Below are 16400 nucleotides of genomic sequence, written 5' to 3' on the forward strand. Positions count from 1 at the left end.
GGGAGCTGCATGCCGTGTAGAGATCAGAGGACAGCTTAAGGTAGTTGGTTTGTTCCTTCTACCTACATCTGTATCACATCTGTTACCATCCTGGGCATTGGACTCAGGCTCTTAGGCTGTCAGGCTTGGCAACCAGCTTGCTTACCCACTGAGCCAATCTCACTGACTGGGCTATGAATGTTTAACGCTGTGTTCTCACGCTCACCAGAACACGCGTTTGCACATAGGAACCCCCCACTTCATAGACTCTTGGAGAACTTTTGCCACTCCACTAAGCTCCACCAGCTTTTCTAGGTGCCCGACACTTCTAGGATGGGCTGGGGTATTAGCTGCCTTTTCATTACTATTACAGACAAATGCAACCAGCTTATTAAGAGAAAGGTTACCTGAGCATGAGGACACACTCTAAGTTCTTGTGGGAGGTGGCTAAGACACCGTGTCTCCAACAACAGCCACAAACACAACAACAAACACAATAACAATAAAAGGGGCGAAAGACATATTTTGGTTCACAGTTGACCCTGTGGCCTTGGTGGGAGTGCATCAGTACAGTACACACACTAAAGCTGCTCACGCTAAAGAGAGACAGCGGAAGAGACCAGAGGTTCATAGATCCCTTTGAGGACATAGGACATACCACAGATGACCTAAAGATATCCCGCCAGCGCCCACTTTGAACTTTCCATCATCTTCCACTAGTGCCAAGCCGGAGACCAAGCTTTTAACATTTAGGATGGAAACTATACCAGCAGAGACGAAGCAGAAAGAGCAAGTCAGACACCTGGCCTTATAGACGTTATGTCTGATCACAGAGGAAACGTGAGTAAAATGCTGGTGCGTGGGAACGAGTGAGTCTCTGAAGAACAAGGGCAAAGATAAGGAATGATGCTAATGGGTGTTTCCAGAGACGTGGGCTCAGTGGCCTGTACATACATATATGAATTAGTGCAGTGATTATGGAGGCTCTGGGGACCCGCAGTCTCCTGGGAAAGGCTGGAGGCTGAGGGCTGGGGAAGAGGCACAGTTGGCAAAGGCATTCTATTGTGGAAAAAGGAGAAGCCTGTGTCTCAGATGGAGTTTGAAGAGCATCTTTTGGGGAATTTTGCCTTGCTCAGAGGGAGGCCAGACATTTATTTAGTGTTTATACCTGACTGGATGCAGCTCATGCACACTAAGGAATTACTTAGTGTGCATTACTTAAAAGTCTACAGGTTTAAATGAAAACCTTTCCCACAAAGATTCTCACAGCAAGATCCAGTGTAACAGTTGACCGAATATCTGGGCTCAGGCAGGTGTTGGTAGAAAATTGTCACAGCGGGTCAGAGCAGATGGGACAGGCTGCTCCAAGCAGGTGACACTTGAACTGAGATATAAAGAACAAAAAACAAACAAACAAACAAAACAACACACAAACACACACACACACACACACACACACACACAAACAAACAAGTCCACACTTCAAGGAGTTGGGAAAAGAACATTCCAGTGTGACTGACCCTTAACTTGATTGTTCTTCTTCTTGCCTACCTTCAAAATCAGTAATGAACAAATGGGAAGAGTGGCTGTTCTCTTGGTGGAATCCATGTTGTAGCATCAACTGCTGGTCCTGGTCCTCGTCCTTTTTTTCAAATGGGGAATTTTGCCCCATTTTGGACAAGAAGGCAGGTTTCCAAGAAAAGCAATAAAAAGCAAAACAAACCACCAGACTAAGCAGGAGGCACGCATTGCAAGTTCCAGAGAAGACACTGAGACATTGGGAATTTGCCTTGTCATTTCCTTGGTAACCTAAAATTACAGATTGTACTGGATAAACAGGACACAAACTATTTTTGGAGAGGCAGAGTTTTCTCTCACCGTGAAGACTCCCCAATCCAGGCACATCCCAACGGGCAAAGGCTGAAGTGTTCCTCACCTTGGCTTTGTGGCCATCTTCTTCAACTTCCTCTGGCTCATACATATGTGACTGTAGACACGCTACCCCATTCATCCAGGACACAAGTAGAAGAGAAGAAAGCAGAGCAATGCAAAGTGTCATCAGTCATGTGTTTCTCTTCCATATAGCCACCAAACTGGAATATGTACCATTTAAAGTTATCAAGGCATCACTATGAACCTTTGAGCAAATCTCTCAAAATTTCCAAGCTTTGGCCTCTGTATTTATGATGATAGAGCGAATAATGCTCTCACACCACAGGGCTCAGCACTTAGCAGGATCCTAAGTCTTACCTACCACTGCAGGTCAAGTTCAGAGGCCTGGTAGGACAGGTGCACTGTAAGTTTGATCCCCCAGGGCCTTGACAAACTCCTTCACATTGACCTGTGCTAAAGGCCTGGCAAGGCCAGCTACAGTCATGAGGATGTACACTGTGTGTCTGTCCTGGAAATTCATCTTCCATGTCCTGGTCTAACGGAGGGACAGAGGGAGAGGTGAGAGGTGGAAATGAAGTGGACTCTAAATACCGCCAGAAACAATGACTTTATTGTAGAACTTAAAGTACTGGAGGTACAAACAGCATTTTGGGGGTGCTGTTCTGATAGAATATACAATTAGATGCACTATTCTCCGGGTCTCTGCTCGAACCCACAAAGTTCAGTACCCAACGCCTCTAGTGCTTAGTGACTAGTCCCAAAAGAGCTGGACATATCCAAGAATGTTTATGTCATTCAACACTGAGTAGCAGACAATCCAAAGTGGCTTGAACACTATGGAATTTAGTAACTTGTATTGTTGGGGAAGTCTGGAGGTTGACAGGGACCCAAACTATCCACCAAATACAGTAGTTATCTCGGGGAAGAAAGGTATTAGATTTGGCAGAAAGATAAGGCAGGAGTGAGGTGTGAGGGGTAGGTGAAGGGTGGGGGAGGGGAGAGGAGTGGGGGTGGGGGTGAGGGGGGTGGGGACAGAGATAGAGAAAGAGAAAAAGACAGAGACAGACTGGGCCTTACATGGAATCTTGACACCTCAAAGCTCAGCCAGTGACACACTTCCTCCAACAAGGCCACACCTACTCCAACAAGGCCACACCTACTCCAACAAGGCCACACCTACTCCAACAAGGCCACACCTACTCCAACAAGGCCACCTCCTAGTTCTTTTCAAATAGTATCACTCCCTGGTGACTAAGCATTCAAGTGTATAAGCCTATGGGGGCCATGCTTATTCAAAACCACCACCTTTCACTCCCTGGCCCCTATAGGCTTATAGTCATATCAAACACAAAACACATTTAGTTTAACTTCAAAAGTCCCTATAGTTTTTCATAGTCTCAACACTGTTTAAACGTTGAAAGTTTGCAAGTATTTATTGAGCAATTTTACATCTATGTTTGGAAGGGAGGTTGGCCTGCAATTCTCTTTTTCTGCTGGCTATCAGGATAACTGTAGCCTGTAAAATGAAGGGCAAAGTTCCTTCCATTTGAAAATCTGATAGAATTTTGCACTAAAACAGTCTGGGCTTGAGTTTTTTTTATGGTTGGGAAACTTAATGTCTGCTTCTATTTCACTAGGGAGCATAAGTCTGTTTAAATTGCTTATCTTATCTTGATTTAACTTTAGTAGGTGGCATATATTTCTTTTATGCTTTTCAGTTTTGTGGTGTACAGGGTTTTAAAGTATTTCCTTTTCCCCTTGCAGTTTTTAATATTCTTTCTTTGTTCTGTATGTTTAGTGTTTTGAATATTATGTGCTGAATGGAATTTGTTTTTCTGGTCCAGTATGTTTGGCATTGTGTATACTTCTTATATGTTGATAGGCATCTCCTTTGTCAGGTTACAGAAATTTTCTTCTATGATTTTGTTGAAAATATTTTCTGTGCCTTTAACCTGGATTCTTCTCCTTTCTCTGTTCCTATTATTCACAGAATTGGTCTTTTTGTAGTGTCCCCAATTTCTTGGATATTTTGTGCCTGGATATTTTTAGATTTAATAATTTATTCGACTGAGCATTTCCTCTTTTTTTCAATGCTTGAGAGTAACTCTTCCGTGTGTGTGTGTGTGTGTGTGTGTGTGTGTGTGTGTGTGTGTGTGTGTGTGCTCTGTTAGTGAGGGTTGCCCCTGAGGTTTCTGTTTGAGTTTCTAAATTTTTCATTTCTAATTTTCTCTCAGTTAGAATGTTCTTTATTAATTCAATTTCCATTTGCAAGTTCTGAACCATTTTCTTTATTTCATTCCACTGTTTGTTTTTGTTTTCATAGATTTCTTTAAGGGAATTATTAATTTTTCCCTTTAAGGACCTGTATCATATTCATAATGGCCATTTTAAGATCTTTGTCCTGTTCTTCAGCTATGTTGGAATTCTCAGGGCCTACTATGGTAAGGTTGTTGGACACTAGTGGAGACATATTGTTCTGGCTGTAATTGATTGTGTTTTTATGCTGGCATTTAGTCATCTGGCCTTGGGATGATGATATAATTTTAGGTGTTTATGTCTGTTTTTTTCCTTGTTGGGTGAGTTTTCTGTTTCTTGATTTCTATAGTCTTTTCTGGATTTTAGGAGTGTGTGTTGGGTGTAGGTTTCCTGACAGGAAGTGCTTCTGCATTGCTACAAAGTCCGACCTCTAGTGGTCCAGGAAGAATGTGTTTCTTGGTTATAGGGCCTGACAAAAAGCAACATGGCTGGAAGGCAAGGGCTGTGAGGGCCCATAGGAAGGCAGAAAGCTAGATCTGCGACAAGACTCTATGGATTTCGTGGAGAGTGGAGCCAGAGAGGGCTGGGATGAGACGAGGAAGTTTGAGATGGAGGAGAGGAAGGAGAGTGAAGATGACCCATCGGCTTCCCAGGTAGAGAGTGCCTTCAGGTACTGGCAGCTGACACAAAGTGGTGGGGTGAGGGAGGCTGGGTCCTGTTACGGTGTGGGGCATCCCTAGGGAGTGGAGACAGAGAAGGAAGGCCGCCTCCCCCATGAGTGGTCTTCTACAGGGCTGGGAATGAGTTATTGGTGATGTTATTAAGATCACTTGGTTGGTTGACAAGGTAGAGATATTGTGAAGAGAACAGAAGTGGCAGAAAAGAAGAAGAGAGTCAAGGAGGGACAGAGAAATGGACAAACTTGCTGAAAAGGGTCATGAGGACAAGGAATGCACTTAAGTGTCACGTGCAGACATATGACTATACTAATTGATGATCCAGCAATGGAGACATTATGCTGGGGGGTGGGCAAGAACTTGACTTGAGAAAGATGGCTGGGTGGAGAGAGGTTGGCTTTGGCAAGGAGCAAGGTTCTTTACTCTGAAGTCCTGTCAAGACACAGGCGGTGGTCATAAAAGTGCGTATCTACTTACAAGTGATTTTTTCTTCCTGGAAATTATACATGAGATCTTGAAAGCAAGGAAAGAAAGCTGTTGGAGGAATGAGGAAGGAGGAGAAGTGGCCTAAACAGTTACCCTAGGGAGAAGGATTAGGTTTGCCAGGAAAATATCGTGCTGGTTTAGGAAATGTCATGAATTTAAAGTAACCCATGGGAGAAACATTTGATTTTCATCTCGTTTCAGTGACTGCACTGAAACAAGCACTAAGGAGGCAGATGTGGCGTTGTGAGTTCCTGGGAAAAGTCCCAGGTAAGTTTAATGGCAGAAAAGACATGACAGAAGACTCAAGGTACAGAAAAGGCCTAGAGCAAAGGACACTGGGCTCCAAGTGAGGAAGTGGTGGCTGAGAACAAGTGGCTGATGGGAAGAGAAATCCCAGAGATGGTGTGGGTGTCCGTGAAGACAGACACAAGGACAGATGACTGAGGTGGGTAGAGAAAGTGGTCACTGGAGCTGGAGACAAAGCAACCAAGGGCCTGGAGGTTTCTTTTTTCTCCACCCAGCACTGAACACAGGGCTCTTCATGCAGTTTGTCCTTTATAATTGTTGGTAAATGTCAATCCAGGCCAGCTGCAGAGAGAACAAGAAACAGGAATAAGATTTAATGGAAGGAGAGGAAGGAAGAAGTAGAAAGGGTGTGAGCAGTCTCTCTATCATCTCTGTCCCTGGGGTCAGCCAAGGATGCTCCTTTTTTGTGGGTGTGGCTTAGCATCTTCTAATGGAGCAATGTGAACATAGGGCAACTCATGCCAGTTTAACTATTGGGCACTTACTGCATCTCAAATGGCAAGGCTAGGTGCTGAGAGCCATGAGGGGAAGCATACGATGAGGCTAGAGAGAAAACGAAAAGCAACATAACAACCCCAGGCAGCTTCCAACCGCCACAAAGTAACTGCAGTTGGCTACGGCCTGCTCAGGGCAAGCATTTCTGAAGTGGCATCATTTGATAATTAGCCTCAGTATCTCTGTCCCCAACCTTCCAGACAGATTTCTTTAAGGAACTATTCATGCAACATGGAAGCTGGCAAGTTAAACAGGCAAACAAGCATAAGGCATACTGGCGAGTTGAACATTCTGGTGAAAGTGGATGCTGCTCTCTTGAGTTCAAATCCCATGGGCACTAGACTCCATCTTTGAGCCATAGTCTTGCCAACTCCTACGTTGGAAAACCTCAGCCATTGTTCTCAAGACCTTTGACCAGTTGGATGACGCTCATGCCCATTAGAGAGGGATCTCTGCTGTGTAAAGCCTCTGGCTTAGATATTTGACATGCACTTTCTTTTGGTTGTTTTGTTTTTTTCCCCCTCACCTGAATAGGTTTCTCTGTGTAGCCTTGGCTGTCCTGGACTCACTTTGTAAACCAGACTGGCCTCGAACTCACAGAGATCTGCCTGCCTCTGCTTCTGAATGCTGGGACTAAAGCTATGCACTGCCATGTCTGGCTGACATGTTTTCAATTGCTATTGCTGTTGGGGCAAGGAGCTGGGCCCCATTCCTTAATTGACATATAAAAACTAAGCATCCTTCCTGCTTGTAAGGCCATCAACATGAAAAACTCTGTGGAACTTTGGCTGTGCCAGAAGCACGGCAGTTATGCACATGTCTTCCTGAACTGTAGACTTGAAGCTTCTTGATACTAAGCTCTGTTTCTTTTTTCTTTTTTCTTTTCCTCAGAACACATATAAGAAGAAGATGCGGGCTCTTTGCCTTTATATCTGCCAGAGTCAAACCTGGATCCTAACATGCCAGGGGGTGAGATGAAGGTAGGAATAGAAAACAGCACAAGCTTCAGAACAGATTCTGAGAGGCCATTTTAGTTACTTGTCTACATTTTGAAGAAGCACACTTTTTACTAAACAGCAATATTGGTTCATTATTTGGCTTAAAAACAACAACAACAACAATAACAACAGCCCCAGATCTGTGATCTTTCAATCTAGTAATTTCATTTCTTAAAGTAAAGGAGTGGGTAGAAAGATGGCTCAAGGACTAAGAGTGGTTGCTGACTAACCATGAGGACCTGGGTTCAGATCCCAGCCACCACCTCACAGGCTGGGCATGGTCTCACAGATAAGAGACCACGACTCAAGTACCAGAGAGAAAGGGAAAGAGGGAGAGGGGAAAAAAGGTTTGGGGGAGATGTGGGTACTAACTCAGCATAGTCTCTTAACTAGAAATCAGCCACTGGGGGGGATCAGAAGTGATGAATTAATATTCTCCCCTGAGAAAGCAAGACATTGGGAAGAAGGTATGTGGGAAAGATTAAGCTTTGTCACAGGTGGAAGCAGTCTTGGCAGGCTTTACCCTTGGGGCACACCATGAATACTTTGTGAGAGACTGTATGGAGCCTTCCTGGGCTTGGAATTCAGGAAGCCGACCTGGGAACCCCACCGTGGCTATTGTTTTCCTAATTGACCCTCGAAGGGAGAAGGAGACCGCCCTTTGCATATGACTGGGAAGGTAGTGAGGAGAAAAACAAGAGGTAGAGAAGGGGAAGGCGAGCAAGGCGCAGAGAGAGGAAGGGACCGGACCAGCTCGTGGGACAGAGACACCTAAGGACCCGTCCTGCAGACGGATTCCAAGAGGTTTACTCTTCTGTCCCTTTAACCTTTTTTTCCTTCTTGTATATGCTAGTTGGGTTGTATAATAAAGTTTAATTGTTAATAAACAGAGCCAAAAAGGTAGCACGGGGAGATGCGTATGTTGTGGTTACAAGCGAAGGATGTTCAGATGCAAAGGCTAGCGACAACAGGGAAAACATCATTCAGTTAGCACCCAGGTCAGGTATGGGGCAGGCTCCCCGTGGCCAGAGGACCTGCACACAAGTGGGAAGAGTTTAAGGGCTTGGCCAACATGGTACCTTGGGCTCTGAACGCTATAGAGAATTCAAATGTGGAAAGGAACATGGGGAGGATTTATAGATGAGCTACTGTGGTTTGAAATGTAAGGTGTGATCACTCTAGTGACACAGTCCAGGAAAACCCCAAATGTGACAGAGAGGAATACTGATGATGATGATGTCAACAGCAAGGGAATATAGATGGCAGGAACCACCCATAAAGCACTGTATTCAAGTTTACTCCACAGCTCTAGAGACTAGCAGCCTTATCCAGGCTGGTGAGTTGTGTGTCTTCTAACTCCAGTGGTAGCCTTGGACTTGAAGCACCTTCTGGTACTTAACCCGGGAAGTCAGGAAAATTTTTTTCTTTCTTTCTTTTTCTTTTCTTTTCTTTTTTTTTTTTTTTTTTGTGATAATGTTGTTTAATCTGCCAAATATACAAGTTGGATTTGAGGAGCACGTCTTGTCTGGGTGATGCAGAGTAACCGGAGGTTTCTTGAAATGACCAATGGGTAGGGTTAAAAATGGGCACTAGCCCTGACCAGGTGGGTGAGAAGGGGGCAGAGAAGGTCAGAGAGGAGAGGTCTCATCACACAGAACTGGCCAGGCACAGATCTTGGACCCTTAGTGGCACAGACTCCCGGACAGCCCCTCTGAGTGAGCCCCCAGATGACAATCTGGGCTAGTTGTCATTGACCCCCATAGCAGCTGCCTGCTCACACTACCTGGCTCCCTACTAATGTGCAATCTACTGGATAAGTGGAATCTCTCACTTTCCAGGCACGCCCCCACAACCAGGGTTTCAAATTCTAAAAACAGCAAAAACATTCAAATGGTTACATATGAAATGCTGTCCTGCATATTTCTGTCTCAAAGATAGCAGCTGTCCCTCTCCCCCCACCCCCCGCTACCCCGCACATCCCCTGAACGACTTCTGTGCCAAAATGAAGAGGAGTCCCCAGGCATTAGGGGCCATAAGGGACTGCTGCAGCGGCGCCGGGTACAGGGTAGGTGAGACATGCCAGAGGTCTTGGCGGCAGGGTTCACTTCCTCAGCATCTCCTCCCACAGGCCAGCTTACTTATTCAGGGAGAGCGATTGCAATCGTTTTCCTGACTAGGTTGCGTCATCTTTTGCTTTCCTCTCTTCTTCTTTCTTTCTTGCTGCCTCCTCCCGCTGTTTCCGGGTGATTGCTAGCTGGGTAAGATCAGCCTTGGCCTGCTCTGTCTTCCCAGCCAGATGCATCTTCATGTAGCGCTCTTTTACTTTCTGTCTCTCTATTTCTTCTCGTTCTCTCCTTGAAAGATCCTTTGGCCCCTCCATATCCAGTTGTGTGACCTAGGTTGTCTGTGCCACCCGGTTGGGGTTCTCAGTGTCAACGAGCCCTTCAACACCTTTTCGCGTTTGCTGGTAGTCTTCATCTTCATCTTCACTCTCATCTGAATCTAGAGACTTCTCCTTTTGGGGGTCACCTGAAGCCGGGTCTCCATCTTCTTCTTGTTCATCTTCTTCGTTGGCCTTCTGCTTCTCAGCCTGCAGCCGGCCACCGATCTCCTCAGGGCTTGTGTACTGCCTCACCCGGCCTCCGTGGCCTCCCTTCCTGCCTCCTTTAGGCATCTCGGATTCCCAGGCCGTTTTCTTATCACCACTTTCTGCCAGTGTTTCCCTGATGTGATGACAACTAGCTTCCCCGGGGACACCCTCATGGCAATTCTCGAGCTGCTGTGCATAATTCGTTATCCATTTATATGCATCTCTTCTTTTTCTCTGCTCCTGAGAAACGACAATACTTGGCTTGTTTCTTGGAGGCAGTGTCACGGGACGTCAGGAGCGTCAGGCATCTTAAAACTCTGGCACCCCTCAGATCAGGATCTCAAAACGCTCTCCAGCACTCCGTGGGGGGAAGCTTTTTGGCTTCTTCAGTGTTCAGATCTGGCTCTTTCCCATGGCACGAACCCCACATCTGCTACCCTTTCTTCACCCACTCTGGCAACTCATTCTGTAGATCCGAGCTGAGTCCTGTGTTCAGATTCTACCAAGCTCTTCAGAGCGCCTTCGTCCCTTCGGCTTTCGCAGCTCGTTTCCCCCGCTCAGAGTCCTCCATGCCTCGCAGCGGTCAAGCACTATTCAAACATGCTGTGGTTGCCTCTTGCGGGGCGTTCTCTCTTCTTGGATGTCAGCTCTCTACTTCTCAGCTTCTTCTTCACCCTGCATCAGCTTTCCCCCAAACTCCACGTAGCTTTTCTCTACACTCTCGGGCAACCTCCTCTGTGAGGAACTTGTAGTGACTACAGTGTCCCCGAGACTGCCCAGAAAGCCAGCAAGGCCTCTGACCTCACCACAGAGGAGAGGGCTTTTCTCTCTAAGGCTTGTGTAGTCATGGCCTTTCTGCCTCTTCTCCGGGCTCAATTTGACCCCTCGAGCCTCTCCACTGTGTTGGCTACACGTTGGTTAGCCTGCAAGGTCTTAAATTAAAAAGGGATGTGCGGACACAGGGCAGTTGCTTGTCTTTCCCTGCCAGGGTCCACTGTTCAGTGCGGTGCAGACCAGGCAGGAGCTGGGCCTGCGGCCTGTGCTCAGGGCTGCTTTCAGGAGGCCCAGGCTGATGCCGCAGGCCACCTCTTTTTTTTTTTTTTTCCATTCATCAGACTGGCTGAAGCCATAGGCGGCTTTCTCTGCTTCAGCTGTCCTCACTCCTGAGGTTTCTCTGCTCAAACTTCTAAGCAATTTCATTGTCTTAAAGTGTTTTGAATCCCGCTCTCTGAAAATTACCCAGGAAGGACAGCTACAGGCCACTAACTTGGAAGCTGTGTTTTGCTGAAGCAGAGCAGGGCAGGCCAGGGCGTGTGTGCTCAGGGCTTACTTACCAAGCTTGACCTCCGCCATGACCCACCCCTTAAAATAACTTTAAACAAATATTTGACAATTCTCTAGATATAAAATGGGAACAACAATACTTTTTATAAAAAGGATTATAGCTTTTTTTGGGGGGAAACTTTACTTCGAATTTCTCTTCGTCTTCTACCTCCAATCTTACAATTTATATTATGAGGCAGGTGCTGAGCAGTTCACGAGCAAATTTGCTTGACCTTCAGGGCAGCCTCGTTGCTTGTTGTGCTGTAATGATTATCACATGGTATAATTGTTATCATCATTTCACAGGGATCAAAGGGGCCCGGAAAGTCATACTCCGTCTTGGCTATTACCACAAAATACCCACAGACCGGTAGATTAAAAATAATGGAAGTTGGGGTTGGAGGATGGCTCAGTGGTTAAGGGCAATGCCTACTCTTCCAAAGGACCCAGGTTCAATTCCCAACACCCACATGGCAACTCACAACTGTCTGTAACTCTAAGATCTGATATCCTCACACCAATTCACATAAATTAAAGATTAAATAAAATATTAAAAAATACAATGGAAGTTTAGCCTCACAGTTCTGGAGGTGGTTGATTCAGTACAGGTTGCAGATTTGCTTACTGGTTTGTAGACAACAGACCTCCCATGGTGTCCTCACATGGGGAAGGGGCATAGGAGGTCCCTGGGGCTTTTTTTTAAAATAAGGCTCCAATTCTGTGCATGAAGGCTTGACTCGTATGAGCTGATCATCTTCCATAACCTCATCTTCTAGCATCGCCATCCTGGAGGGGAGGATGCCAACAGCTCTGGGGTAGTGGTGGAGGAAACCACAGATACTATCAGTAGTAGAGAGGGTAAGTCATGCTGGACATGGTGATGTAGGACTAGGACTTCTTTCCTCTGATTTTTCCTTGATCACCTTGAAGAGCTTGCCTCCACCCGGGGTACCCGCTTCTCTCCTAGAAGCAGCTACTGTCCATCTGCCTCTAAGATACCTCTTCAGATGCACCGTCCCTCAGGAAGAGCTAACCAAGGTCACCTGGACAGTGTGCCAATTGTGCCCTTGACCCAGGCAGGAGAGGGATGGAAAATCAGCCCTAATTTCCTGGCAATCGATGAGGCCTGCCAAGGGCTGCTAGGGGCCAAGGACCAGGTGGCTGTGATTCTAATGATTACAGGGACTTTTCCCACAAGGCACCTGCAGGTTATTCTGTGTCCTGAGAATGACCATCCTTCCAGTATCCTCTGTAACAAGAGTTTAGGAAGGACCACCTTCTGCCTCTCTCTACCAGGTAGTGACCTTCTAAGGGTCTTCAGTGTTAATGTCTACCCTTGTCTAGTGTGGTACCAGTACACCTCTACTTTATGTCTGTCAAGCAAATGCGTAGAAGGAGGAATGAAGGAAGAGAGGACCCTCTGTGTATCTCTTGAGGTTGAAAAATTATTTCATTCTCTTATTTATTCACAATAATATTTACTGAGCACGTACTATGCATAAGTCACAGTGATAACTGGGCAGTGGTGGCGCATGCCATTAATCCCAGCACTCAGGAGGCAGAGGCAGGTGGATCTTTGTGAGTTCGAGGCCAGCCTGGTCTACAAATTGAGTCCAGGACAGTCAAGGCTACACAGAGAAACCCTATCTTGAAAAAAAAAAAGACACACAAGATGTTTTAGTTCTGGCACTTAAGGAAAAAAAATTTTCCTATCACTTTATACAGAAAAGGAAGATACATGATTCAAAAACTATATAAAACTACACTAAGCTAGCTTCTTGAAACACCTTCGAGTTCTCTGGGGTTTAGTGCTTCTAGGCCCCTAATGAGTCAGCGTGCTGAAAACAGAAGGGCGTTTTGGTGTGCACCAGAGGAAAGAAGTGAGAAGCACTGTCATCCCTGGAGTAGTATGGGAAACCAAGATGTCAGGGTGACGGAGCTGCAACATGACAATCGCTGTTTTGTGTGTAGCACTTGCTGTACCCCACCAAACAGAGCCCAGCCTGGCCTACCAGACAAAGCCCCCTTCACCTGCAGCACCTGTCCCCCTCCCCTCTGGAGCACATGGCGGCACTAAGTGCACCCTGCTCCGCACCTAGCCGGAGTCTCATGGCTCATCTCTGAAGAGCACAGCGAACTGGTTTGCCTGCATGGTCCCTAAGTGGTTTGGTGCTTGGACCTCCCTAGTGACTTGGGAGCAATAATGCAATTTCCTGACTTCTATGGATAGGTGAGTCTTCCAGCTATTAAGGCCAATACCAAAAAAAAAAAAAATGTTTAAACCTCAAATGCATGATATATTTTCTGATATTGTTTTCTTGGATTGTAGGGGTGGGGGCGTTGTATTGCACACACCCAGTTTAAGAAGGATCCACCGTCGCTGTTTCAGAGATTAACTTGGCTATGGCACAATGGAGAGTGTCAAATTGGTGCCAAACATTATATAAATGCTCAGAAATGCTGAGAGGAGCCATAGTTTTGTTTTCTCTTTTCCAGTAAGGAGAAATTTCCTAATGCAGTGAGATGGAGTACTTAATGCTATTGGGATCTACGGTTTATGCCATTAGTGTTTTCTAATGACAGAAGCCATTTCACATATGTAGGTGCTTTTTTAAAATAATTAAACATTTTTATTTTTCACAGATACATTTATATTATTACACGTATATACAATTAACTACCTACAGCAAGAAGAACCACAACACAATCAGGAATTATATAAATGTTACATTCTTAGTGTTTTGGCTATTTGTATTTGACAGCCTTGAAGAAAACATCTGTCCTATCTTGGTGCATCTAAAATTCTGAATGTAAGTCAATCTCCATCACATCTTGTCATTATCAACTTAAAACATCTATCAAGACCTAAAAACATCTTAACCCCTAAACAACTAAGCTTCATTGTAAAACTAAGCTACCTGGTCTTCAATTCCATCAGAGACTTGAGAAGGCATAAACTTTGTTACCTGAGTACGCTGGGAGTGCAGGTTAGTAGCTTTCCAAATGAGAAGATGACAGAAACAGTTTTCTACCTGAATAGTCACCCAAAACTCTCTATTATATTGGAAAATCTTCAGCTTTCTGGCCCAATATATCTGACAGACATATTTGTGAGGCAGGAACTATTGAGGACTTGCTTACCCTGTCTTGGAAGAGTTTGGTCCTTGAGTCTGCCTGCATCCAAGCTTGCCCTTTTTTAGGCAGAATTCTGTTTGTGGTAGAAATGAGGACATTTTGTCCAGTGGCTTGTTTGCCACATGAAGCCATCTCCATAAGGAGGTTCTTTGATGCTCATCATCCTCCTTGAGGTAGGCTGGGTGTTGCAGAAGTTAACCTGTCTCATTGTCAGTGAATCTTTAAAATAAAGCATTTTTAAATGCCATATTCTGCATGTCTCTGAGGTTTTTGAAGACCTTATCTAACTATCCTACCTTATCTTTCTATAGAATCATATCTATCTGTTGCACCTAAGATGTATACTCTTGTGACAAACATGTGAAGGCTCTTCATTATTTACACATTGCCAAACAGGACACTATATAGTGCCCATGGCATGATAACACACATAACAAGGTACGCAGAAAGTGCTCAGCATGGGGCTGGTACACATAGGCACCCGGTGGTTGCTGGAGTGTTTGACTGTGTTGAGCATGACTGGGAACACATCAGAGCATCCTGCTCCTCGGCTCCCGCAGATCATAGATTCACTCAGCAAATTTAAATGGCGGTGGCTCACACAAATGATAGAAGAGCCGAGAGAGCAGCCAGGGCCAGAGATGAGCAAAGCAGAAGCCATTACTGTGCTTGGGCCACAGGGAGACTGAAAGGGGATACAGCTTTTCCCCCCAGGAGATGATTGGTCACCACGACCACGGTGACCATCTAGGCAGGACTCGGAGCCACAGAGGACACACAAATGTCCCCAGCAATGTTGTCATCAGAGCCAATGGAGAGAAATGCTCTGTGTTTTGCTCATTTTTTCCCTTTTACTTCTCTCCTCCCACCTATGCTCAGTACATCTAGAGAGTCTGAGTCAATATGAGAGTGTGACCTTCAGGGGTGTCCCCTACCTTATCTGGGGGGCGGGGATGGAGAGAGAGAGAGATAAAGGAGAGGGAGAGGTGCAGAAGGAAGCTGATAGCAAGCAGACCCAGGCTCTGGGCCCCTCCCCTCTTTTGGGGAGAAGTACCAAATGAAGTCCTTTTGGGGTGGAAAGTCTTCATTCAGGGTGGCATTTTGTTTCCAGTCCATCCCCCGTTTGCCCATGTCCCTAATTTTCCCCATGCCTCCCTATGTTTCCCAGTGCCCAGATTTTCGGCTCACCCTGCCTATAGATATCAGGGGATGGCACAGGAAGTGCAGTGCCCCTGCCATCATCCCTGCTGCCACTGTGATGATTGTGTCCATTCATATTAGCAGACTGGAACCCAGGGGGAGCCTGTTGGCAATGTGGCCCACACGTTCTCTGCCCATGGCTGGGAGGAAGTCCCTGGAAGGCTGTTTTGAGAGACCTGGAGTGCTTTGGGGTCAAGATTGGCTATTGGGTATGTTTTGGAAAGGGACCTCTTCCTGTGTCACCTGTATGCATCCTTTTTGTTTGTTTAGAGACAGGGTTTCTCTGTGTAGCCCTGGCTGTCCTGGACTTGCCACAAGGCAAAAGCCAGGCTGGCCTTGAACTCACCGAGATCTGCCTGCCTCTGACTCCCGAATGTTGGGCCACTCATCCTTAAAACCCCGGTTCCAAACTCAATCCTAACGGAGAGAAAGCAGAGCATGAAGAATCCTGGGTTGTTAAGCTCCACCTTCAGCTTGACCGGATTTTTGAACCACCTAGATTGAAGCGCATCTCTGGGTGTGTGAATGGGTTCACAGGAGGAAGGACTCGTCCTGGGTGTGGGTGGCACATCTCATGGGCTGTGGTCTGGACACAGGGGTGGGGCGTGAGGAACTGAAAACTCAGATCATCAGTGTCTTTCCTCCTGTGAGTTTACATTGGGAACTTGGCCGTAGTGATGAGAGGTGACTTTCGGGTTTGAGGCACAGCTCATTTGCTATTATTCCTCCTGAGCTCTTCTTTCAGCTGCCATGTTCCGCAATACTGCTTGCTTTCTATTAGTAAAGGCAGCCCAGAGCCATCCACACACCCCATTACCCTGAATTCGGGGTAAGCTTTATGTATGGGGAAAATTTAACAATGAAAGCAGTTTATTTTCCTAACTTCAGCATGTCTTTGTTCGAATATGTAATTCATTAAAATATTTATGATGACATGGGAAATGTTTGTGTTACAATGTAGGAGGGAAAAGCGGCATGAAAATTTATGTCAAACAGAGGAAGCAATAAATGAACGAGTGTCAGCACATCAAAGCATCTACAGGGAGATGAACCCTCGTGTTG

General features: G+C 45.8%; 1 pseudogene across 1 annotated transcript; it reads right to left on the reverse strand.

Moving 5' to 3' along the window:
* Nucleotides 1-9152: 9152 nt before the first annotated feature.
* LOC311589661 (28 kDa heat- and acid-stable phosphoprotein-like) lies at nt 9153-9765 on the reverse strand (annotated as a pseudogene). The gene has a single exon. The product of its transcript is annotated as a 28 kDa heat- and acid-stable phosphoprotein-like (transcript).
* Nucleotides 9766-16400: the final 6635 nt, after the last annotated feature.

Source organism: Acomys minous (assembly GCF_964271855.1).
Source record: "Acomys minous genome assembly, chromosome: 18".
Lineage (NCBI taxonomy): Eukaryota > Metazoa > Chordata > Mammalia > Rodentia > Muridae > Acomys > Acomys minous.